Consider the following 27,544-nt stretch of genomic DNA (forward strand, 5'->3'; position numbering starts at 1 on the left):
CTGCTGCAGCTTCGTGGCTGGTTAAATCCCAGCCATTAACATACACATGCGTAGCTCACGGCAGCTGGCTGGGCTGGGTGTTTAACAGAGGCGTCCCCAGCTGGGAACGTGGAACAAGCCTGCTCCTTGTTGCAGATCTGGAAAGGGCCTTACCCACCCCAAAGACGTCGGACACGCTCCTCCCCGCCCCACCAGAGGCCGATAAAAGAAATTACTCTGCTAGGGTCCTCGGCTCTGGCTGACTGAGGGCTGTTTCCTGCTCTGGGCCTGCTGGCCGCAGCATCTTGGAACGGGAAATGCCTCCCAGAGCCCGGCGGGGACGTGCTGCTACTGACAGAAGTTCATTTCGGCAGGAATTTTTCCTCTGAGAATCTGGTGGGTTCTGGGGGTGGAAGAAGGCACTTTGTCGAAAATTTTAATCAGTGTTGTTATACCCGCCATGAGAAAAGCATTGTAAAATAATTCTTTGGTGAGTTACTAACCTGCTAAGCTAGAATTCAGAAACAAAATTAATGTCATTAAAACAGCAAGCTATTCACAGACGAGAGCTAACATTTCTCATTACAGCCAGCCCACTCTGTAAGCTGCATCAAGTCTGTGAAAACAGGGCTATTTTATCAAATAAAGCCACTCGGGTGAATTAATACAGCGATCACTGAGGTCAGCGTGGGAGCAGCGGTGGCACGGCCGCCAGGCCTCGTACTGCAGGGGGAGGAGGCACAGTTTTAGCCCTGGTGTGTTGACTACTTTCCCTTCGGAGCACGTTGTGACTTGTAAATAAGCTTCCAGAAGTGAAACCAAATCTACAGGTGTTAGTTCATCCTATTCACGTATGTATGGTCTGATCTGTGACTTAGTGCGCTGCATTACTGCTACGCTTTCAAGGCGTATTAATGTGCACGCATTCTTTTAAGCCCTTGTTATGAGCAAGGGCTTAGCACTCAGGTAGCCAGAAGGCTGTGGGTGTGTGTCTCCAAGTAGGGTTTCTAAGCAGTTTGAATTTAGAAGTCATTAGGTTAAATGGATGCAAGAAAAAAATGACCTCTCTCACTAACAGGCATAAAGCAAAGCTGCGTACGGCAAAGCGGGGAAGCTGCGTGTGGAGACGGAGAGGAGCAGGGAGTGCACAGGCAGCCAGCGGTGAGGCAGGGGAGAACCTGAGCTTTCAGGGAAAAGGGAGGAAAAGCCCCAAAAGGCAGGCCCTCGGAGTGCAGGGGCACTGCCGGCCCTGGCACGTTAGGAGGAGAGGCTGTGCTGCGCCCAGGATTTTTTCACCTGCATGGCTTTTGAGGGTTGAGGCTTGGAATAAAAAGCCGTAAGTGGGATGAGAACAGTAACTAAGAGGAAAAAGTGAAGCAATTAATATGATGGAAAAAGGGGGGGGGGGGGAGGGGAGTGGAAACCACTTTTATTAAAACACTAACAAAGGCCGATAGGAAAGGGAGAAGTCTGATGTTGCAGGAACAGCAGCATCGACGTGGTCTGGGAAAGGATCTGCCTTTCCTCTGGCAAGGAAGGTCTCCCTCCTCCTCTCGGCCCTCCATTTCTCCTCCTGCTGTGGGTCTACGGAGCTGGGCAGTTCCCCGCGTGCTTTGTTTCACTGACACCAGCGTTAACGTGGCACCTCGGTCACACTGAGCATATGCTGCCTGTGACAGGCGTGCAGGGCAGCAGCTTTCCACATGTGCTCCCAAGGTCTCCCGATTGGTGTGCTCAGCAGAAGGGGCTGGTCCTTGAAGTCAGCTCCTGTGCCTATGACAGATTATATTTTTATGCAAGAAAACAAAACCAGGATATCTGATGGACTGCATTATCTTTCCAGACAGCTTGGAGCTACAACTGCAAAGTAAGAAGTTTTATGCTTAGACTTCAAAACTGTGAGTGGAATTTAAACATCAGTTTTAAACAACTACTTTTTTTTTTTTTTCTTTTTGGTTTACAACTTTGCATGAAGTATATATATCTGCATAATAACTTTTCATTATCAAGTGAGCTGTTGCGAATTCTCCTCAGATGAAATAATTATTGCTTTGGAAAACTTCACCAAGTGCAAGCTGCATTTGCGGCTGGACTAATAAACACGCGCTGAGGAGGATGCTCTTTTCTGTGCATGCAATTAGTCTAGGTGGAAATGGTTTCAAATTATCTATGCCACTGGAAAATGTGTTTGAGCAGGACTAGCTGTGCTGGTGGAGAATCTCCTGGGAGTTATCAGCAAATGTCAGGCTGGTCTGTGTCTCTTTGTCATGAGCGTCATTCGGTGTTTACTTGTGTATGGAGAGGGATTCGGTTAAAACCTGCTGTTACCATTGTGTGGCACTGTGCTTGCTAGGTGGAAAAGCTGGTGGTGCCAGGTGTGTTAGCAAGCTGGCCAATTAATGATGATTGCAGGAAATTAGTTTAAGAGAATATTGTCCACTGGGATGCAGATTTATAGAATAATTTCAACAAAAGGATAGATAGCACTTATAGTGCACAGGAGGCTCATTCCTGTAGCTGAAACATTAATAATCTGCCCTTTTCCACATGCTTAAATACGAATAGTGAAATAGTTTTCCTTGGGAGAGCTGTAAGGGCTGGCATCCAGTTCAAGAGTCCAAACCTGAGCAGGCAGTTCATGACCCCAGATTTGTGATATTTTCAGTTTCCTGTGGGAACTGTCCAATACCCACTGTGATCCCGTGCTGTTTATACACATTCTTGAGTGCAAAGAGCTGTATTTTGGAACTTCTCTCAATTCACTTGGATGTTAGTAAAACCTGAGATAAGTGTGCTTTTTAAAAAAGTAGTTTCAAATCCAGACAAGGTTGTTCCACGACTATCTGTATCTTCCCAAACCAATCCAACACCCTTCCCTATATAAGCTATATTTTCCTTCAAAAAGCAAGCAACAGTGTTTCTGTGCCTTGGCAATTACATTGCATCAGTTTATACTCATATTCTGGCAGACCCAGGTGAAATCCAAAGCTGATATGAAACGAAATATCAGTGTCGTGCTATTGCTAAGGAGGTATGGCAGAAATTCCATCCCTGGTGCTTCCACCACCATTAGTCTGCATCTGGGCGCCTCCAGACCATGCAGCAACACAAACAGCATCCAGATGAGGTGTGTGAGTATGACTGCATTTCTGCTGAATTAGTCAGAGCACATAACACGGGATATATACCAACTTTATACAACTGGCAAGGAGGCAATTCAATCCATCGCCAAGTAGAAAGTACATGTCAGTATTTTTTTAACAAATGAACTGCTGGAGTAAATCTATACCATTGTGGCACTCTTACATCATTGGTTGTAGAGCTTTTGTTACAGCACTGGAATCTCTAAAGGCAGATTTATGCTATCATCGAGCCATGGCTGGAGTGAATTTGAACTTACTTGAAATACAGCAATGATAAATTTCATTTATTTTCATTCCTTTCCCCTAGCTTTTGTTGGTCACTACAGCTGGAACATCCCAGATTTTTCCAGTAGAGAAAAACAGAATGTTTTTCCCAAAGCTGAATTTGGTATTAACACAAAAATACACTCACACAGAAAATCTTGAGTGTCGAGTATTTCAGTCAGGGAGGCCTACTTCCTTGATGTAGAGGAAATCCTAAATGGAAAAAGTCTTAACCCAAACCACTCATAAATGTGTAATGAATTAGTGTTCTCTGTTGAACAAACTGCAGTATTTTTATTTCAATAATGTTAAAATCAAACTTGTGTCAGTTTTCTTTCAATTTTCTCAAATAGGAAATTAGGGTTAAAAAAATATATATCTTTGCAGCAGAACACCTGCATAAATGCTTTCCAGTGGCCCATCTTTAAAATACTGATAGTCTTTAAATTGAAGGGCCTCTATAATCCTTATAATGTAAAATGTTTCCTCTTCATTTGACATAGTCTGGTTCATCTGGTTCCCTCAGTTTGAGAGTCTTTTCTCTATTAGATATTGCTACCTAGATAAAATGCGCCGAATTCTTAGCTGGAAAAGCGTGAATAAAGAATAACTTCATTGTGAATGACATGACCCTGGATTCGTTCCAGTGTGACTGGAGTTGGAATGTGGCTCCACGTATGCAGCTGGCACCCGTGCCAGGCTAGGTGAGGAGGTAAACAACGAGATGCTGCAATTATGAATGTTGCTAGCAGGGCTGCTGCGGTGCTGCCAGCTCCCAGTTGTGCTTTCACCTGGAGCTTCTTCCAGAAGAAAAGATTAAACAGCACAATCTCAATTCTGTTCCACCACCATTGCTTGTTATGTCTCCTTAAACACAGTTTTGCAGAAAGGTGCTAAATCCAGCTACTTGTTGTCATATGTTGTCTAAGCCTTTGACATACGCCTCAAGCTATAAATTGCATGTGTTACTCTATTTTCTTTCCTCCTGCTCAGAAAGATTTTCATTTTTTTCTCAATAATTTTAGGTTTATGCTGTTCTTTACTGGTGGTGTTGTTTTAGGAAGGTTTGTTTCTGGCTGTAAAAGTGCTGCTTTCTGTGATATTCTGGGATGCCCTAGAAGCTGCTTCCCGGTTCTTAGAGAAAGCTCTGCTTCCTCCTCTGTTTTGTGATGATAACCACACTGTTCCCATGGTCACCTACACAGCAAAATAACTCCCAGGTCTTTTTCCTGGAGAGACTAATGAGAATATTTTGTACTATAGGTGGGGCTTCCTTATGACGGCTTTGATTTCCCTGTTCTGCATGCTAGGATATTGTAGAGTTGCTGCCCTAAAGAGAGGGGAGGTTTTGTGTGGCTATCTGTAGATTCTGTCCTATCTCATGAAATTCATCCCAAAGGAATAAATTGGCCTAGTTTCTGATGGGAAATTCAGCTCATACTTCTATTGCTGGACAGAAATTGCTGGTTTTTACCTCCATGGCTGCAGCTAAAGAACTAAATTCTGTGATATGTGCACCAACAACAGTTCATCTCTGCCATCTGGAAACGCCAAAGCTGCAAAAGGATCTCCAGGATCTGGTGTGAGGTTGCTTTACTGGTTACTCTGAATGAGAAATAAACATGGTACGTTGAGATGTTAAGGAGTTCATTGCAAATGCTGTCTGCCCTGTGGATTTCCAGGGACACTCAAGTCTCTGAACATTCAGCATCACCAAGAAAAAAACACCAATGAAGCCAGCGGGCAGGCTCTGCCCGTTCTTCTTTGCCACTTAAGTTCCTGGAATTAAGTGTATTCATATCTACCACCGAAGTGGGGATTATATGAAGCTAAGGCTCAGCTGAATTGTTGTTAAAGTAGTTTCTTTTGAAGTAGGTTTTATCATTGCTCAGATATTTTTGTGCCATGGGGACGTGTTCTCAACAACCACACTCCATTAGTCCAAAATAGCTTAGTAAATTCTGTCTGTATGGGCACACGGTCTACCTGTAACACAAAATATTCATATGATGTGTGCAGCTCATCAGATCTTTCAAGTTGTAGAAAATCTCATCTTTTATAAAGATTTATCATGCTGTTGCATCTGGTGCTGATGACAAGAATTTATCACAGGCCATTATTTTAGAATAAGCAGTTTCAGTAGGGAACTAGAAAAATCTACCTGATATTTTTAGTTTTAAAATGAATATCCTGCTTCCACGTATACATCTGTGAGATGGGGATATTTGTCATGCGGTTGAGTCAGTGAGGGTTATGAAAGGAATCAAGCAGAAGAAGAGAAGCAATGGCTTTGCACGTACAAGAGTCCTCAAATTTAAGAAGGTTTGTGGACATAAGAGAGAACTCGTTGGCTACAACGCTAGTAGTATCTCTGTTTTTTCAGGCCTGAGAAGTAACACACTATAATCTCATGAAATCTTTGTGAATTAGGGGCCTTTGTGTCACCTGAGAGAAGCTGTTCAGAGGCTATGTGTGAGAGGAAGGGAGTTACATGGCAAGCATTACATTACAAAAAACAGCTTTGCTAATACTACACAAATGCTTCTTGAAGCTGAAAATGAAAAAGTACAAAATCTGGCAAGGAAAAAGATGAGGGTATGAGTAAGAGTCATGTACTTCTGATGTTGTTTTTTACCCTTTGTGCTGTGTGTTTTGTGCCTTAGGGAGAATGAATAATACTCTGTTTTGAAGACAAATTAAGTTACTTTAATTAATGCATAATGCATTGTTTTGAAGACAAATTAAATTACCTTCATTAAATTGCTGGTTGTGGGCTCTCTGTAAAAAGAAGGTGTATTCATGTACCAAAGGTCACACAATTGTAAGTGCAGGGGAAGAGGGAGGTGCACTGCTGAACAACCCACACCATGAGCTCTCCTGCTGTACCCATAGCGAGAAACGAGAAAAATTAGATGGATCCCAAACACAGTTGATCCTAAAACCTTTACGACCACAACTGGATCTTTCAACATTATTTAAAACCAAGCTGTTTAAATGCCACTTCATTAAATCCCGAAATTACAGCACTGTGAATGGCACTTCTGGCCGTCACAGAAGCCTACCTTTTCCAACATTTTACGTATCGTATAGAGCCAGCAACTGGTATGGTTTAAGGTATGCTTGTCCCACTATAAGCAAAGAGCCTTTTCCCTGATGCATTATTGCTGTGGAAAAAAAAAAAAAAAAAAAAAAAAAAAAAGAGAGAGAGAGAAGAATTAAGTTTGTTATAAACAGGGGACATTTAAAGATCCAAGATGTGAGTAAACAAGACTGGCTCTAATATTTCTGAGTATGGCCAAAGAAAAAGGTCTGAAAAAATATTTTGCATACTGTCTATCAACATTTAGCTGAAACTTTAAAAATTTCAATCTTTATACCTTGACACATATCTTTATACCCTTATATCATTGTCTTTACACTTAACTTTACATCTTCATTCCTATTGTTAATAGCTAGCAGAATTTTGATCCACTTAATTAAAATGCTGATTTATGAAAACAAACGAGGATTTACCTTTTGTGCAAATTACATTTCTAGCTTGTATGTTAGCCAAGAAAATGCATCTCAAAATAAAATCCAGGCAACTAAAATAATAATTAAAGGAAACACAAACATCTGTGATTGTTAAGCACTCTGTGAAGTTTTTAAGAGTAGTTAGAGCAAGGAGTCCAGTTTTGGGTTGAGCGGTGTTGCAAATCCACTAAACCTAACGGGAGCAGAGATAACTTATAATTAAGGTGCCCTCAAACTCTTTGTAAAGTCTTCTGAGAACATCTTTCTGTGTAATTTGTGCTTCTGCACAGTGCTCTGCACTGATGCACAACAACAGCAACTGCGCATGGCTCTGGCTTGGCAAGAAAGATAAGGATGCTCAGTCCCTTGTTGTTTCAAGAGAGTAATGCTGGGAGGGAAGACTGTGACTATATTTCCTGGAATTTGGCAGGGGGTCAGATTTAAAACATTACAAAGTGCCATGAGAACTGCGATGCCAATATACGATCGGGATATCAGCATAGTCTGACATGCCCGGACACAAGCAGCAGCGTTCAGGATGCCTGTGCTGTTGGTATTTCATCATTTTAATTGCTAGAGGTTAAGCTCTGCTGTGCCAGCTGCACGCAGGCAGTGGCACTACACCTACACGGTACGTCTGTACTCCGCAGCACTTGTTCTGCTCACAAAACATAGCCGTGACCTTGGAGTATAGGTGCTTTAAGCAAACCTGCCTTGCTGCAGGGCAGAGGCAGGTTTTCACCCTGCCCACTCTCCGTGCTAAATCTGAGACCACACTTGATCAACATGTTTTCCAAAAGCCTTTCCACAATTGCCCTCGAGGGAAGAGAAAACCTCTTGGTTGGGAAGACGTTGAACAGGCCGCAGGTAGCACACCCTGGTTTTAGCAAGAGGCCGGGAGGGCACAGCCCGGCTGCAAGAAGAGGGGTGCCCAGTCTCAGCCAGGGCTCCCAGGGGATGCCCTGTCAATCCTTCATGAAGCAGCTTCTCAGGGACAGCAGCAGAGCTCCGCGTTGTCCCTCAGTCACTGCTGCACTCGGTTACTCCGTCGCCCCTCCGAGGAACTCAGGTGCCAAACTTCAACACTTCAAATTACACGGCTAGAATGAGGAGCTGCAATGCCTCAGGTGGCGGTATCTAAGCCAGGCATGCTAATAATCACCCAGAATTTGTAATTAAATAAGTAAAAATAACATTCCTCCACACGTTTTTGGCTCTTGCTATGTCTACATCCCAACGTGGATTAAACAAATATCTAGATGCTAGCAGAAGGCAGAGAATTGGATCCCAAATGGTAGTAGCATGTTTTCTATAGATTATTTACATGCACATCTCACATACGGCGAGGAACAGGGATTTAAAACGCTGCCAGTTTGGCTGCCCAGTGCTGAAGCAGAGAGGAATGTGCTTCTTCCAGGTCCTCAACAGAATTTTCTGCAATACTTAAGCTGTCAGTCTGTAACTGATATAGTTACTCTTTCTTGCCACTCTTCTGTACCCACTCTATGGGTATGAAGACCTTGGGATGTATGTGCTGTCCTTTTTTTTTTTAATTTTGAAGTTGAGCTGCATTTACTTTTTCCCCAAAACCCTAAATTGCCAAATGCCTCCAAGAAACATCTCCATGGAATTGTGATGCTGCTCCCTACCCTTTGGAAATGTAAATTAACTAATCTTATTGGAGTAATTGACAGAAAAGTAATTTCCCTTTATCATGACAAACAGTATTGCAGTATGAGAGTAATGACTACAATTTAAGCTGCTATGAATTGTGCATTAGGGAGCTCTAGGCCTGAATATTGCTCACAATGAAATTTAAATTGCACTTTTTCTGCATCGATCTGTTTACAAATAACACTGCAGTTACAACCACAATAGTCATTTTTGTCACCAATTTCTTATTGTCATTGACAGTCGAAACAAAAGATCCAGCTAGCTGATGGTCAGTGCAATAAATAAAGGTTAGAATATCACACTCAGATTTCACTAGAAATGGAACCAAACCAAAACCTTAGGTCCAACTACAAAATAAAGTGTAAGCGTCTTGAAAACCTAAGCAAACATTGTGCAGCTTGGAAGTTGGTAATAAGGGAAAAAAAATAATATATATACATTTGCTTGCACAGGTGTGCCATAGACTGCAGCCTTCATTCATTTGTAACGCACTCCATGCTTGCATCCTGTGTGCAGAGCCCCATCTTACAGTGCAGTGATGCCACGTACATCCTGTATTTACAGACAGCTTGTGAGACTGAGCTTCCTGTGAACAAGGCAGTCTGGATCATGGTTTTTGTATGACTATTTGTGCACCCAAACAGCATGATACAGAGCACCAGCAATCCTCTCTTGGCCATGGTGTGAGAAATGCAGTGCTACCCAAATGTATGAGAGAAATGCAATAACATGTTTTCTTTGTATACGTTTAACATAGCTTTTATTGCTCTGCATTTGAGCCATTGCCCTCTAATTTTTTATTTTATTCTTTTTACTGTTTTTGCAATAGGAATGCAAAAGAAAGTCCTTAACAGAGGGCTTAAAGAGAAGAAAGTATGTTGAGGCAGGAGATGGGGTAGGTAAAGCAGACACAACACAGCATCAAAAAACACAGAACAAAGCAGACATGGGCATTGCTATATGATGTGTGTTGGCTCAGATAAATGGAAATGAGCATATATTACACTTCTATAAACCAGGCAAAAATAATTATAGGTAGAAACAAACTAGCTTCAGTGTAAATACAGGCTCTGCTGCATGCTTGTCTGTGATAATGGGATAATTTAGCCATGCAAATAATTTTTTTTTCTTTGCTGCAGTCTGTGAATTAGCTAACATAGCTGTGTATGCAAGTTATTAAAAAAAATTATCCTGGTTTTCTAATGGCCCTCACAGGGAAGGAGTAAAGGATCTAAAAGATCAGCAGAAAAAAAGACAGGCTGAAATAAGCAACAGAGGTAAATGAATAATGGTGTGCATTCCGGACTCTTCTGCATGTTTCTTGCAAGTGTCTCTAACAGTGTTTCCTGTTCCTTTCACCCTTTCTTACTGCTCTGCAACTTTAAGAAGTCATAGATACCACAACTGACTCATGCCTGTGAAGGAGCAAGGTGCAGTCTGAACAGCCTAATGATGCAAGTCCCCATTCTGCCTAAAAAGCCGTAAGATCATGATTAATGGGAGAAATAGTTTCATGTGACAGCAGCCGAGAAGTTACCTTGAAAAAAGGAATATTCGGTCTGAAATGTATACCTTGAAACTGGTTGTAATTGAAAACCACTACAGTAGAGCAAATTGGAAACCTTTTAACAGTGGCTAAAATATTTTCTCTCTAACTGAGACCAGAATATTAGCTTCAGTCTGAGAATAAATATTTTGAGTCGAGAATTTCTTGATAGAAATCTATAATTACCTTTGCAATATTGCTGGTATCCATCTACTTAGCAAAGACTCTGACTTTATTAGCTATTTAATCATCTGAAGTACTCTATTACCAAATGCTCAGAGAGAACAATATCTCTGTCAGATTCTGCAGCTGTTGGGCTGTGTGTTTAATAACCTGTTATATTTCAGACCCTGTAGAAATTAGCCACCAAAAGTTTTCTTCTTTCAGTCAATCCCCAGATTAAACATACAGCCAAATTAAATCTTTCTTTGAAGCTGGTTTCACAGTGTTTTGCTCCTCATCTGAGATTTAGATTACCTCAAAGTCTATGTCAGCAATCTGTGTTCCTCCAAAATGTTTAAAAAGTAGTGCATTTAAGGTCATGTCCTGCTGTGTGCAGCAGCTAATGGGAACTCTGCCCCGACCTCAACAGGAGCAAGGATGGGGAGCTAACTTCTGGTGCAGTATCTCCAAGTGCAGTGCAGAGCCAAACACCACCACAAAATCTGCCCAGCAATCATATCTGGTGGTGAATGTCCAAACTGACCAGAAAATGATGCAAATAAGGCCATGCCTGTCAGTGGTGGATGTAGCTCTGATGTAAATGAGAGTGCTTTATTCCCAGTCCCTCTCCCCCTTTCTCCACAAGGTTGCCTGCTGGATGGAGCCTCAGGAATGTGACTGTGAGCCAGGAAAACATTATTCCCCATACTCTGGACAGCTCCGTGTCCTCTTCTAGCTACTACTCCTGGCATGTGCAGAAGACATGATGGGGACAGGAAAGTTCTCAGAGGTTTGGCAGGGCTTAGAAAGCATACAAAAATGTTAAGAGGCCACGTTTCCAATTCTCCTGGTAGAGCTGCACCCATAAGTAAATCCCACATCCCTACCTTTCTGCATGTGAGGTGTCTCTGGCCAAATTAGCCAAGGAGGCCAGCTCTTCTTAGCTATGGTTTTGGCTAACAGCTCTAGGACTGAGTCAGTGTCAAGGGCTTGCAGAGCTGAGACGGCCAAGGAATGGCTTTAATGAGCTCAACCCTTGAACCAGTGCAATAAAGAAACACAAACACTGGAACTCAGAACAGGGAAGGTAACCAATGCTCATCCTCATTTCAAATACCAAATTACACAGCTGAGGATTGAAACAACCTAGTATCTGGCTTGTTCCTCTACCACTGCTGTTCTCTCCACAGCATTCCTTTGCCGTGAGTTCAGCCTGTATCGTCTCCCACTATTGCTGATCCCAGATTAAGCTGGCCAAGAGGCTGAGAAGATAAGGGAAACTGCTGCTTTTCACAGAGTGCAAACCAAGAGCATTTAGTGGGTTTCCCAAGCACTAGGTCTCCAGGGACAAGAAATTTCACTTACGGCATGTGGGGAAGGTTCCACAGCTGGCTGGAGGTGAGAAAACAAAATGATGTTTTTATTTTTGTGTTGTTAATGAGACATCAGGGTGGGTCTTCACAGTGGGAAAGGCAAAGGGCAAGTGAAGGTCAAGGCTATTACATTGATTCAGCAGATGTCTCCTAATCTTTCTGGAGATGATGGTAATGAGAGCAAGGAGTCTGTAACCTTACCCTTAGGGAAGACTTTCAATGTTAGAAGGACTTTTCTTTGCAGCACAGTGACTGCACTGGCATTCAGATAGCTTAAAAGCCTCTCTTTGCTCCAAACTTACCTGCACTGAGGGCTGGGGAGAGGGGATGACAACATGTAGAAGAACTAGAAAGTAGAAGGAAAGTAGAAACAGAAGTCCATATTCACCTGACTATCATCAGGTCATGAACAGTGCCTGTGGAGAGGATGGGAGAGGATCTACTAGCTGACCTTCATAAACCAAGATGCAAAGAGCTTTGCTTTGTATTGATTTAAATGAGGTAGTTCAGAGGGTGTCTGAATACTGCAAAGGGAATGGTGGTTTAGCATTACCAGGATTTGGCCTTCGTAAAACAAGACATTGGTATAGTCAGTCTAGAGAGAGGTCTCCTGCTGTTGCCTTGTGGGCTGCTGCACTATCACACCGACGTTAAAATGAAAGACAAAAATGTTTATGCAATATTGTAATTAGTGGCATTGCATCTACTTTTAAACATATCAGTAGTCAACCTGCATCACATTGATGGGCAGTCCAAGTTATCTGAATTACTTCCTTTAGGAAGAATAACCAGCCTTACACCTTGAAGGAATTGTCTGGCTTTCCGAGATCTGGTTCCTGCACATTCTCAAAACTTCTAATTTCTGTCCTGCCTACCAGTTGCTTGAATAATTTTTGTGCTTTTCATCCTCTGGATTTATTTATGTGCTAGCCTTTGTCTCCTGTCACCTAACATGTGTGTTATCATATCAACTATGGCATATCCTCTGAATTTAAATTATTCTTTAAAGCACTTTACTGCCATGTATCTCTCCAGGGAAAACTGCCTCTTGCTCTGTTGCCTGTTTCATTTATCCCAAACCACATCCTCACCCAGGTTTGAGCATATCTGTTTCACGTCTCCTTTATGTGATGTTACTTCTCAGCCTTTCCCACTTTTCTCCTTCCTGCTCTCTTGTTCTCAGTGTTCATCTAATTTATGCTGTCAGCTGTACCAGTCAAAAATATTTGGCCCAATTCTCATCCTAGTTATGGAGATTTACTCCACAAATTGAGAGAAAGAGGAGTAGTTCTGTTATTACTGATACACCAGGGTCTGAATCTGTGACTGATTTCTTACATTTAATTGCAATCATGATTTTGGCAATATAACAATAACCTGCTTTCATTTAGAGCACTCAATACCAAATTTAAATTTTTTAGAAGGAAGATGAATTCTGGAGAACATGCTTCTTATTATAATTGTCTGTCTAATAAATGAAGTCATCTGGAAATGGGAGAAGCTAAAGAAGCTCCTGTCAAGACAGTCATAAATGGAAATAAGATGGTATTCCCTGTTGTGTGTGCCATCAAACCAAGCTGACAGACAGGCTAGCCTTCAGATACCTGCAGCAGGGAAGACTTTTAAGAATGAGTTTCTTCAGAAACATTTCAAATATATTTTGAAACTTCTAATCTCAGGAAGGAGACTGGTCATTTTTAACTGGACAATGCAAAACTATTGGGGGGGAGGGATGGGGCAGAACCTTCAGCTCACTGAGATCAAAATACTTTTCTACTAAATACAGGGGCACCCTAGCCTGAGTCTTCCCTAGTGCTTCTCTTTCATCTGGTATTCAGCTCACCAAAGCTAATTTTTTCTCAAAGCATCACACTTTGGCTGAAAACACAGCATGGCTTCTTGCCAGGTATAATGATTTAAAGATATTTGTATGCTTACTTGACTTGCTTTGAATGGACATAACTGCTGTGTTTTGTACCGTCAGCTCCTGACATTCCTGCAGCGAACTCTTTCCTGTTATGCTCCAGGTCTCCCAAACTCCTTGCCTCTACAGGTTAGGGGACACTGAAAAAATGAGTAACCCTAGAGTGTGATGACAGCTCTTGCAAAGCATGTCGTTGACTGGTGCTGATTTGAGCGAGGATTGGTCTGTCAGGGAATTTAGCCTGGCCAGTGCTGCCTTGCATACATGGGAGCTGAGTCACAGGCAGGGAGGAGAAACTCTAGGGCTGCCGAAATGCCCTGCATGAGGTACCCACACAGCGGGGGAAAAAATGATGAGATACAAATTAGGGTCTGTAGGCCTTTGTAAGTGAAAAAAGGACAAAGAAATACTTTTGCTGAAGCTCCGGTTGCCACTGCAGGCATCTCCAGTGTGGGTGTAATCCGTACAGCTTGCAGGTCAGTGCAGTACAAAAGCCGTGGATGGGAAGCATCGGCTGACCATCCATGCATGTTCTGTTGCAGGCTACACCCTGATGACCACTGACACCTGCCGTGATATGTGTCTCAATTCCTTTCCTTGCCACATCACTGCTGTCAGGAGGTGACATCAGTAAAGGAAATGAGCGGTGAACTGACACAGGTATAACAGTGACCGATATTAAAAACATTTCAAAGACATTCAGCATCTGTTTTCTGTGTGGATTCGCTCTTTCTGGCCCTTCATGGTCTCCCGGACCTCACCATGTGTCTGTAAGCTGCTGACACTTCAGCCATGAGTTATGACAGAAGTTATGGATCTGTGCCGTCCTGTTTTATGGTGATGATTTATCATTTGTATTACAGTCATGCCTAGAGGCCTCGAGCAAGATCAGGGCCTCATCATGCTAGTCACTGTATAAACATGTAGTAAGAGACAGTCCTGCTCTGAAAAGATCACAAACAAAAGGTGGGAGGAGGAACAGAAAACCAGAGAAGTGAACCCACGGCAACCCAATTGTAGTACCAAGGCAAGGCACAGCAGCACTGGTGTCCCTTGGCTCCTACCTGCTTGTGTCCTCACCAGCCTCCACCACCTCCTGCTCATCTTTTTTTTTTTTCACCACTGGCCTGGCAGTCATTGCTACCAGCAGAATGGTTGGTTATTGCCTCCAAACTGAGAGCTGATGACTTTGTTCCATTTCAGAGCAGAATAAAACAGGTATTTTAAAACAATTTGAGTCTCATATATGGAAACAAGCTATCTTTGGTGCTACATCAAGACCAGAAATGTACTGAACTGAAAGCACAAACATTGATTAGCTGCATCCTAAACCCATTTATGGGGCTTAGACCTCTTTTCAGGCTATAGCTAGATACTACCCTTGTTTCTTCTTGCCACAGTTAGGGCAATAATTTGAGGACAATGCTTTTTAAATTGTCATTGAGCTTGGTAGTGTGGCCAGAACTCTTCTCTGAGTATAAAAATACAATTTTCAAAGTTTAGCCTAAAAGCTGGCTGCATGGACTAGCATCAGTCCTATGTTAGTATGAATTATACATTGAACATGGCATTGAAAATGTGGTGAACTAGTTCTTCTAAAGTGCAAAACTATACAGGAGAGAAAAAATAAGATGCAGACTTGGCCCAAAGGTTTTCAGAGAAGAACAAGCCAGACTGCACTTATGAAAATATTTGGTTATGCACTTTAGAAAAACAGGGAAATAAAACTACTCAGCTGCTAATCTGGAGTGTCCATAAAACAGTCAAGGGCAGGCAGATGCTCAGGGATGATACTAGGGTGACATGGAGGTAGTAAAGCCAGGCGTCTGAGTGAGAGGTGACAGGAGCTTCTCCAACACTTGCTAGACTCCAGGGCTAAAGGCATTAGAAAATGCTTCTCCTGAAGAACATGAAAGCATGAACCACATCTAAAAAAAAAAAAAAAAAAAAAAAAAAAAAAGTTAAGCACACCAGCTAGGGCACTCTCTGAGCTACATCAGGTGCCATCACCCTTCAGAGAGCCTCCATAATGAGGAATTCACATGAAAATGACAGGACTTTTATCACTAGGTGAATATTCAGGCTTTCTTTGCAATATCTGAGCTGTCTTCTAGTGGTTTTATGGCTGAAAATTCCTACTCCAGATAAAGTACGTCAGTAGCAGCACTGTGAAGAGGCTTGGTGATAAAGTCAAGTCAAGACTTTGGTGGAGACATACCCATAAACACCTTGGAGGCTGTTGGCATTTACCAAAAAAGACCAATGTTACAGCATAAGCCAGAAAAGTCTGGCTCACAGGAGTATTCAGTTGATGGCAGTGGCACTGTACATCAGAGTAAATATGGCATTAAAGCCATAAAGAAAACATCATTGCCTGAGCTGCTAAGTGGACAAATTTAGTGCAGTGTCTATTACCGTTAAATGGCAAAATTACAGTTGTAACAATACGGAAATGTAAATGTAATTGTGTATAAAATTGTGTAATCATTAAAATACATATAAATTTTGCGCACTCAAATTAAACACAAGCAACTACTGCTTGACACCTGAAACATTAGCATAATATTCATGCCATATGGTGGCATTTTCTGTTTCTTATATCTGTCACTCTTCATTCTTGTCAGCTGCTCACAAGAACCTGCCAGATAATATCTGCACCATTGCCAAAAATTTCTAACAGCTGGCGTGGTACTGGTTAAACACGCTGTAATGTTTCAAAGTTTAGTGCTCCCATCTATGCGTTAGAGAGCTGGCTCTTGGAGCAGATGTTTAGCTTTGTGTTTAAATTAACTCCAGTATGCTTTTGCGTCCATTGTGTGTTTTTATGTTCCATCATTGCTGCTGCCTTCTGTGAGATAAATGAGCTCAATGGAGCCCTGGCTCCGAGAGCATTAAAACACTTAATCCAGCATTGTAAACTCTGTGTTAGAAATGCACTCGGCTGTCTGCTTCAGTACCTGAGATGGGTTTGGGGATTACAGAGAACAGTTCAGACCATCTATTAGCTGCGGCTACAAGATCTCAAAGTTTCCCTTATCCATATGTTCCTCCACGGAGCTCTGAGATGTGCATTTACTTGATGCTCTTGGAGTCAGTGGCCACTGGATTCAGGAATCAGCACAGGGAGACCTCAACACCCAAGTGAGTATCCGGAGGTACCCAAACCATGGTGTGGGTTTAAGAAACAAGAACTGCATGGGCACAGCTTAGGGCTTTGCCCCTTCCAGCTGGGGAGAGGGCACAGGACCAATTCTGGCATCTCAGTTTGCAGCTGGAGTGCAGCCCCAGCACCCCAAACCCATCCTCATCTGGCACGGCTTGAGGCCACCGGTGGAGGATTGGGAGCAGGAGACACATTTCTGACTGTAAATACCCCTTAAAAGAGTGCTAATGGCTGAACAGGGAATTCTTTAATGCCTTCTGTATGGAAATTCATGTGAACTCTGAACATACTGAAAACTATATACTTGGGTGATTTACATATTAAGATTTATGATGAGCTAGGCACATGAACACCAGTGAATTAAACAAACATCCAATTTCATAAACAATCTGATTTTATGGATAGCATATGCAGTTCCCTTGGGCTGTGAGTTTAAAAGGCTGATTTACACCTTTGGAAAAGAGGACTCCTTGCTTTTCCATTTTGTTATTTTCCTACAGACAGGGAATTAGTTTAGTAAAATAATCCCACAGCTTCACTTCAGATGAAGTCACTGGCCAACTACAACACTGACAGATGTATTTTGAGTCCTTAGGCACTGAGATGGAGGACATTTAGTAAGAAGCTGCTAAAACATCCTTGTGTTCCCCCATGGATTTGCAGGGACAAAACTGGGGAGAGAAGAGTGCTGGAGAGAGAGAAGACTTCTGCATCTCCGGAAGTGGCTGATTTGTTCCTGCTAGGCTGCTGGACTTAATGTAGACAATAACCTAATATGTTTCTTTTTTTTTTTTTTTTTTTTACACAGAGGTATTTTAATTTATGTTACATTTTGGCATAGGACACCCTTTCTGAACCAGGACTCTGCAGTTTTGGGTGCCACCTAGGCACACAATGAAAAGGTGACTTCTGCCTGAATAAGTTTCCCACCTAACACGAGGCAAGAAACAGACGTATGGACAGGCTAAGAGCGCAAGTAAATGTACAGGCTTATACAACAGTCAGTCGTCTTAGCATGCCATCACCAATGGCAGGCTATCCATCAGCTTTTGCCATATGGGATACATAAACATATGCATATTCAGTGTCTTGTGCCTCTCGTTTCCCTCTTTGCACATTCAGACCTACTCAGATGGAAGAAGTGCAGCAGAAGAGTTGTGGGCTGCATGTATCAGAAAATAGATTTTCAGGGTTTTTATTTTTTGCAGACATTCCCACCCCTGTACCGCATCCCTGGAAATTATCCATCATGTATAATGGATGAAATTAGATTAGAAACAAGACAAGATGCAATTACTCACTGAGGAAGAATTGGATAAACTGGTAAAATGGGGCCTGCAGCTGGGCCTGTCAGCATCTGGTTTGTGTGTGCACAGAGGAGTCACAGAGGATTTTACCCTTGGCATTAGTTGTAATAGGGTAAACATATTTTCTGTTTATTGTAATAGAGTCTTCTACTAACATTAAAAATCATTACTGAGCCAACACAATCTATCAAATAGCAGCTGGCATTACTTATTCTAGTAAGGTGCTATCCATGCAAAGTCCCTAAGTTGAAAAACTGTGATTGAAACAAAAGTAATCCTTATCTTTGATGTGGAAGAAACTACCTTAGGCCAGAGAACTGCACCAGGATGCTCATAATGCCTCTTCAGTGCTGTGGGATTCAGCAGAGGAGCAAATATCAGCCCACACATTCCTCAGTTCAGACTCAGCCTTTTTCCTAAGGAAGTCCTTGAAGCTTTCCCTCCAGGATGTGCAGGTTCCTTTCTGAAGCCTACAAGCAAAGGGAATGAGTTTTTATCTTGTATTAATACAGATTGTTTTCACATGATGCTTGTGATATAAAGATACTTTGACCTGCATTTTACATGGCAAGGAAGGGGGACCAAAATAAGGGATACAAGACGTATATTAGCACCAAGAACACAAACGTTGGGAGGTGTATTCCATTTCTTTTCCTGTCATGCATAGTTACTTGTGAATGTTCCCATTGACATGGCTTGGTTTGGAATTCCACAGCTGAGGAGGGAAATGGGAAACTTCTGCTAATGAATGTTCAGACTTGATTATGATTTTTCTTGTCTGTAGAATCCCTGAACTACTTTGATGTAAATATTTCATTTTACACAGTAATTGAGACTAAAGGTTCAGCAAAATACCGCCCCCCTAAAACCTCAGATGTTGGTTATCAGGCTATGATGTTCTGCTGCAAAAAGAAGAATAAAAAGAATGACATAAAGTAGATATTCCTGGAGGCAAAACATGTAGTACAGTACAGCTCATTACTTAGTAATGTAGCACACATAGGTGTGATTGTCATCCATCATTTTTACCACCATCTTGAATAGGATTATAGCCAATTTGTAGGGTCATACAGATACCTGTAATCCTAGGCATAAAGTTCTTTTCAGCTCAGGCCATTGCAAATCTGACATTTGTAATGTTCCATTTATGTTCTTTAGTTTATGAATGTGAATTATTTGATGGAAATCATCGCAGTGCAAAGGAAACCAGACAATGCATTGACTGAATGACAGCCAGCAGGTCAGGAAATCAGAGCGTTGTACTTCTTGTTGTTGATGAGCTTAGCTAAGGAATTTTTATTTATTTATTTGTTGTCTTTTTTATGTCTCTGCACTGATATGAGATATATTAATATGAAGTTTCCCAACTCATGCCCAGTGTATTCTCTTTCCATTCACTTCATCAAGCTAATCAGGTACATGAGGAGTGTGCAATGGTTACAAGGTCAGGGCTTATTTCTTAATAAGACTACCAAGGAAAGGTGGATGTGACATGAAGTTTTTAAGTGATTCCCTTTTGATGTGCTACTCAGGCCACTGAAGCCATGTGGGCAGACCCCACTGTCTGTGTGGGCCTCAGAAGCTGCCCCATAGGTTGGATTTCGGATGTCACTTATACATAAAGTCAATAAACTTTCTAAAAGGGAGGAAAAGGAAATAGAAATAATAAAGAAGTCTGTGTTTCTTTCTGATTCTATTCCTTTCTCACTTTGTTATGTTGCATTTTAGTGCTTTCTGCTGACATGGAAATTACTAGAAATAGCCAAGTCCTTCGTGCAGTGTAGAGGGGTCATTGCACTCTGCTTTCTGGAATCAAATTTCTTGGGATTTTTTTCTAGGGTCTGATTTAGAGAGGCTGAAAGGCTGAAATAGTTGTCTATATTGAACATCATTTTCATAGTGGACTTTATCAGATTCTGTAGACTTCTAAATGCTTAATTTCTCAGAACTCCTCCCCAGGCTGGTATACTTCCATCAGCTTCGTAATGTCATTAGAAATGGCATGAAAGAAAATCAGTCAAAGCAATGAGGGTTACTCACTGTTCAGAAAATATGTGGTTGTTTTGTCTGTACTTCTCTAAGAAATATTTTGCTGCATTTCGGTGTAGAAAAATACTGTTGTGTATTTAAATTTCTTGAGTAACTTTTAAGGGTTTCACTTGGCTGACACTTCTTGGCCTTGCCTTAATCTTGGGATTGTTTCACAAGAGACCTAGGGAACACCCACTGATAACAATGTCAAACATTCAATGTATTTACTGAACGTTTCCACTTGCTTGATCATTAAGGCATGCCTTGGCTATGAGGTCACCATGTTGTGTAAGGGTAGAATTTATGGGGTGATTTGAACTATAGGGGAGTCCTGACATGTTTTTGGCAAATACCGTCAGATAGCATGGACTGGTGCCACTCACAATTGTAGCTCTGGGATATAATCAGGTTCTAGCATGAATGTGTTGCATTAGAATTCAAATCCTCTGATTACAGAGAAGATGGGAAAAAGGTTATTTAAACAGACCTGGCGTACGGTGTGGGAGTCTTTTTATCAAACATGTTTTGTTGTTTGTTAAAGCAGATGATTTAAACGTAAAGCGAACAAACAGAAATTAGAATGTAGTTTTAGAAAATCAGTGAAGAAAGCTTTATATAAATATAGCATGTAATCATCGTGCTGTCCTCTTGAATCCTGCATTTAGGTTGGAAAGAGCAGTAAAAGGACTGAGTAAAGACAATGGAAATGAGACCAATTCACCAGTAGCATGGGCTGTAACAGAGCCAGGGCTTCCTAAGCTGTATTCCAGGATTTGCCATGGACTGGGTAGCCTCACAGACTTTATTAGAGACCTGTTTAAAACTCATTTAAATGACTGAAAATCTTAAATTAAATTTCAGCACATTTTAGATACAGCATTAAGTACTTTGGTTGCCACCATTTACCACTTCTCTGCTGGTACTGTTTTTAGAAACCAGCCAAGAACAGGATTTAGATCTGTGGCTTTTACCACACACCTGCTGCCTGGCTTTCAGTTTTCTGACTCTGTTTTTGCTCCAACCTCTTGTTTTGCATGCTTAAATTGCAAGCTCTTCCAGACAAGGTCCATGTCTCGCAGGAGATTTGTAGTCTGTCAGCTGTGGTCCTCCTGTAAGACAAACAACTGATGATGGCTGCTGCCTTGGCTTTGTATCTCAGCAGTTCTCCCCCAGTTTATCTAAAACATGTAAGTAAAGCCAGATCTGGTGCTGAAGGGTGACAAAACAAAGTGCATATTCTAATACATTGCAAAGATAATAACCCCTTGACATCAATCCCAGTAATTGGTCTTTGTTTCATTACCTGAACTTTTTACCTTAACATTTAAAAAATCTCCCTGTTAGCTGGATGCTGAGTACAGGAAAGCACTGGTAAATGATTGGCATTTTAGTGTGACTTCAGGAAGGAAATGCTCTACATGCACTGACTTACACTATATTCCTTTATCCCACCTCTAATATAAAGGAAGGAATCAGAATTAAAAAAATAAAAAATAAAAAATAAAAAATAAAAAATAAAATAAAATACAATAAAAAAAAAAAAAAAGTGAAATAAAGGCCAGAAGAAAAGAGTGATTGTAGGAGTTTCAGTATACCCTTGTCAGGTGAAGTCTAAACAAGACTAGCTGATTTGTGGCCAGGGCCTTTCACAAAGGAGGTATGATCAATACAGACAATATTAGATGTTATGTACATTTTAAAGGAATCACTAGCAGAATATACACTAGGGGATTTTTAGAAACAGTCCTGCTGCTATGTGTATATTTAGAAATATGCTGGATTAGAAGTCCACAGCCCCTCAAATGGCAAGTTTCAGAACTTCCTGACCCACCCCCTGGAAGATTTTGGGTATTGCTTTTTGTAAAATAACTTTGTTCGACAGACCCATTTACATGGGATAATAGGCAAATACTGTGATCTATTTTTCTATCCTTATTTTTTTATTTAAAGTTTTCTCTTTCTGTTGGGGTTAGGACTATCCTATGACATAGAAAGGGCATCACCATTTTCTGTGAAAAACAAACTGCCTCTCAAGCAGATACCACTCTCCAGATACCTGAAAAAAAGTTAGGTATTAGAGAAGCTGGTGTATTAGCATTGTGAAGCTGACATTATCAACATCACAAATGTCATTTACGAGTTGTCACACAGCTATTGTTAAGAGGCTATTCAGAAGAACACAGTACATCATAGTAACTGTCACTCTGCTTGCTGCAGTCACCGAACCACCAGGCAGTTAAACAGAACATTTCTTTTGCTTTCAGGACAAATGACTCTTAGAGCTTGTTTATGTGACGAATTCTTTGCATTTCAGCATCCCACACAAATATTTTGTGCTAACTGCAGAGGTGCAGACCTTCAGTTTGATGACAGCCAGGTGGGATGGGATGGCAGTCTGGCCCCCGCTGCTGGCCAAGCCTACTGGGAAGCAGAGACCCCTGTCTGGGGGGAAAAGAGGTGGGGGAGCTGGTGCTCCAACTCTGGTACCTCTCTCCCAGTTCTGGAGGACACAATCTGGCAGCATATGCAGCCTCCTGGCCCTGGCTCTAAGCAGAATGGGAATCAAGCACCCATGAGAGCTGCTCCTTCATCCCTGCCTTTCCTGGGGCTCCACCATGTTCTGTCCTCCTTCACAGCAGTGTTGTATCAGGTATCTCCTCAGGTATCTCCCTCTGGCTGCACACCACCTACAGCAAATTGAAATTACTCCATGGGCTTCCCAGCTGCCATAGCTCTGACACCAGCTGAGGGTCTGAAACACTTAATATTAAAGTGCACAAAGATACATGAAAGCTAGCTCTAGAATTAGGATTTGAATAGACACTGCTAACCCCTTTAGGTCATACTGCATTCAAACTGTTAAGCCTCAATCCTCTCATCTTTCCATGAGTTGAACTTCTACTGACTTTAACCTGCCCAGCCATATCCTTGAAAGCCAGCTTCCCCAGTTACTGCACCACGTGCAGCCCTGCTGGACCTCTAAATCTTTCAAGAGGTTTGTAATTTGGTGCATTCCCTAAGGAAGAGTTGGAATGGGTCCAGGGAACAAGGCTAATTTAGTAGATGGGAGAATACATCTTCTGAAGAAATGGCTCCAAGACCTTAACATGTTGGGCCGTGAAAAAGGATCAGGTGAGATAGGATTTAATTATAGTGTACAAGTACCTAAGGGGACGAATGCAGAACTAGGTCTGAATCTATATGAAAAAGGTAAAATAGGAGGTCATGGGCTGAAAATGAAGTGCAATTCCCGCAGTAGTGGGCTATTTTGTATATGTAATGTCCTGTCAAACACGGTAGCTGAAACTGGTAGTAGTAGATATTGTAACCTACTTATTACTGTTGCAATGTGATTAGATTGCCCTGCTGATGGTTTTTCCAGTCACAATTTTTTCTTCTTCTGTGAAGAAGAAAATTTACTATTTCAATCCGCTATGCTACTGTGGGAGCGTGGGGGGCATTCCTCAAAGCTGAGCTTCTGGGCATTAGAATTAGAGATAATATTGAAAGGCTAATGGTAAGAAATACTTAACTATTTTTTTCCACTGAATGCTTTAAAGGTTTGTATCAACAATACTGTAGGCCTCACAAAACAGCATGACTCCCTCTATGGTCTGCTATGGTTCAACATCATTCACCTTTTTCATGCTTAGATAGCTGGGGAGGAATTAAAGATCTAATTTAGGAGCTGATTAGAGCATGTGGAAAATAAACTTAGGCTGCCTTAAAAAAAAATGGTTTCCTGCCACTAATTTGCAATGGTTTGTTTTTAGTTTGTCAATAAGTTTGTGCAGGGAATGGAGCCAGTTTCAGCTGCTATTTCCAACTCTGAAAAATATCAGGATACATGGAGGAAAATGGGACATTGGACTGCCCTTTTGCAAACTCCGTAGCTTTGTTTTCACCCATTTCCAGCCACTTGATCATCTAGTAATAAAAAAGTTGCTCAGAGAAATGTTTAATGAAAGATTTTGTGTCGGATTTACAGGGCATCAATAAGCGGGTTATTTCAGACAACCTACATTCAGGCTGCATGTTCCCTAAGCAGCGTTCAGAGTTGATTTATTTACTATACCAGAAGTGCAAGGAAATAATGAGTAAGGCAGAAATTCATTCTGCCAATACTCCTGCATTCTTTCTGCACATTTATTTTTTTTAATGGGAAACATCCTGTTAAAAAGTTTGATTAGACTAATTCCAAATCTATAGCACCTATAGATTAATAGGGCTTGCAGAGAACTGCTGCTTCCCTCAAAGGTCCCTGCTAAAGCACTGAGACTTTGATTGCTTCCCACAGCACACCAGAGTGCTGCACTGGTTCCCTCTCGCAATGGAGATGTTCGGAGCTGAAGCAAACCCTCCCAGGAGGTCACTTTGGGTCTCTCCTGGTGGAACATATGGTTTTGGCCTGGATATGCCTGGTAATTTATCTCAGCAGCGCTGATAACCTATCTGTAGTGGTAATCCTGTGCTCCTTCCGCTGCTCCTGGAGAAGAACAGACTCCTCCACCATGCAGCTCACCTTTAGGAAAACACTAAAAGTGGGCCACATGGACTGTGCCTAACAGGTCTTGTTCCTTAGCACAGGTTGTAGAGTGTTGAGTGACTGATCTGGCTCCTGGGGTCCTTTTGCACATTATGTTTGCACCTCTATGCAAGATTCATTCCAGTTGCCACCACTGTAGCCCCTCAAGCTCAAGTTTTGTCTTCCCCAGTGCTTTCCTTGCCATACCCCAAGGCAAATTCTGTAAGTAAAACTGAGGATGTCTTTGACTAACTTCAATTTCTTCATCTAGATCAGTTTCTTCATTTAGACCAGTGTCTATGACAGAGATAATGACCTTTAAAATGAGGTTAATAATACATTCTTATCATTTTTGCCCCATATATTTAAGTTTTCTAGAGCAGAGACTATTTTCTCCAGGCTCTGGATTGGTGCATATCAGTTTATATCTTGCAAGAAAATTTAATATTTTAAAATATATTTCTTTGAAGATTGTGATGGAAACAAGCTTGTTAATTTCCTCAAAACAGGGGGTTTTGATTCTATACTAAAAACATTTTTTTAGTCTTTTGTTTTCTGTTATTACAAAAAATTCATTTTACTAATGCTGGTAAAATGCTTCCCTAAATTAATTAAAAAAAAAAAAAAAAAAGAGAGGGAGAACTGGAGTATTGGGCCCATTATAATGACATACTACAACATGTCAGAGTAGTGGTACACAAAAAATAAACTTTAACACTTCTAAGCTTTTCCTTCTTCAATTTTTTTTTCTGTTTTGCTCACAATTTAATTAAAAGAACGCTTTTTCTAATAAAAGGTTGGGTGGTTGTTGTTTTTTGTTTTGTTTTGTTTTTAATAAAATGCCTTTGAGGAGCTTTAGTTCTGTTTCCATCCCATCTCCCTGCACCTTTCTTCAGCTGAGTCCTCTAGCTATAGTACAAAACCAAATACTTTTTATTTTATTTTGTAGCTCAGATTGATTAATTCCCTGGGTGCAGTAGTCAATAAAATGAATAATGCAGCAATGGTATTTTTTAGGGGAAAAAAAAAAAAAAAAAATCAGAGTACTGCTTTGGATTGCTTTATTAGATGATACATCTACAAGATGTAGTTATATTAATCAACTTTAACAAAACACAACTAGAAGGCACAGCCGTAAACAAGCCAAGCCAAGGCTGTGGGAGTCTGAGCAGAAGACACACCTCAGCAATCTGTTTTGTTCTGGTTCAGCTAGTCATTCAGGGTAAAGTGTCTATTGCCTTTAATCCCTTGTTGGTGTTGGTGTTGCTACTTCGTGTGCTACAATCTGAAGAACTGTCTGAAATACCTACAGTAAAAATTAGCAGAGTCGGTAATGGGGGAGAACCGAGCCCCTCACCAAGAGATTTCTAATGGAAGAAATTCTAGATTCAGCAAACAGTTCCTTTTACCTGCATGGATTATTTCACTCAGGAAACTGGTTAATGTTATGCTAGCAAAAGTAGCGTGTTGAGGACTTATTTTGCCAAAACAAGCTGCATCTCCCTGTAGAGTATATTTCCAGGATTCTTCTATTTTACAAAGGTAAGCATGGTGATAGACTGAAAATTACTTCATGAAATGCTCTGGGGGAAAAAATCAATCTTCAGGTAATGTGTTTGCAGTACTAAGTACACATTACTTAGGACAAAGTGCGAAATGCACCAACTTCTGTCTATAAATATGATACAAAATTTAACTCCAGAAGATCTAAGGTGTAAATGTTCTAAACACTTATACGCAGATCTCCTCTTGCTTCCTGCATGGCCTTTCCCCACTAACTGTGATGGAATATGTATTTTTTTAGTACTCCATGGTATCTTGGAAAAGAGGAACAAACGTGGAAAATGGCCTTAAGTGGCTGGAATTATTGTGATTTGAATGAATGGCTTTTCATTAATTTCTGTCAGAGAACAAACGGTTCGTTATTCTTCAAATCCGACTGAAAATCTGCTTAGAAAAAAGAATGATACTTAAATGCTCAGCAGAAAACTGTGGGGTTGCATTAACCCATCAACACTTTAAAAATACTTAGTTTAGATGGCTGAAGTCATTTGGATGGGTAGGACATTTCCAACCTGACCTAAGTCAAACTTCTCTAGAGAATGTGTAAGTCCAGCCACTGGTTAAGTGGTCCTCCAGCAAGATCACTGAAAATATTTGAAATATAATATTTTATGATTCTAATTATTCTCTTCTTTTTGACTACACCTGAATTTAGGGTAGCAAAGCCCCCCACAGCATCCTGATGTATTTTTAGTGCCAAAGAACATCTCAGAAGGCCTTATACTTTTTAAAAATGCCCCCGATGTGGCTGTGCAATTCACAGTCTGTAATGGATCAGTATTTCTACAGCCCTCAGCCTGGCCCCTGAGCCTCCAGGGGCTGGCTGACCAATATTTCTGTTTCTTTATGCTAATCACGATCTGACTTCTCCACAGTTGTTTGTGCTTTCCGTAGTTATTTGTGTTGTGTGCTACTCAGAGGCACAGGCTGCGAGTTCTTTAGCAGGGATTTATCCCTGTGAATCTACTGCACTTTTCACAGCAAAGAAGCGATACTTTATATGGTGCCTTGGCCTTACCATTACATAAATAACATTTTGTTGTACCAGCACAACTCCTTTGACGTTGAAGGACTCACTGAAAGAGGCAATGAAGAAGCAGAAATCTCATCGCTTTAAAATCCTGAGGTCTGAAGCATGTTTTTCTGTGAGATGTTATCCAGATAAGCAAGAATTATGTTTTGAGAATTCTAGGGATATTTTTAAATCCCAGCCAACATGGTATTAAATGCACTCTAGATTTATTTTATTTTTTTTTATATATTGACATAGTGGCCAAAAAGAAAAAGAGTAATCCTGCCCTAGGCTGCATATTCTAAACCACAGATGCAACTGCAGATATGATGCTTTTAGTAAATTGACAGAGGGAGTTGTACAAG

The 27,544-nt window shown here is 41.2% G+C and overlaps 1 protein-coding gene across 3 annotated transcripts in view; it reads left to right on the forward strand.

Annotated features, from left to right (window-relative positions):
- The first annotated feature begins 230 nt into the window (after positions 1-230).
- The window catches only part of STARD13 (StAR related lipid transfer domain containing 13), a 295,349-nt gene continuing 268,035 nt past the window's right edge, over positions 231-27,544 (forward strand). Inside the window, exons 1-2 of one of the 3 annotated variants that reach the window (XM_035324523.1) lie at positions 231-375; positions 1,823-1,877. The gene's annotated coding sequence lies outside the window, so the exon portion shown is untranslated. The other 2 variants (XM_035324532.1, XM_035324539.1) reach the window with 2 other exon arrangements.

Source organism: Oxyura jamaicensis, chromosome 1, assembly GCF_011077185.1.
Source record: "Oxyura jamaicensis isolate SHBP4307 breed ruddy duck chromosome 1, BPBGC_Ojam_1.0, whole genome shotgun sequence".
Taxonomy (NCBI): domain Eukaryota; kingdom Metazoa; phylum Chordata; class Aves; order Anseriformes; family Anatidae; genus Oxyura; species Oxyura jamaicensis.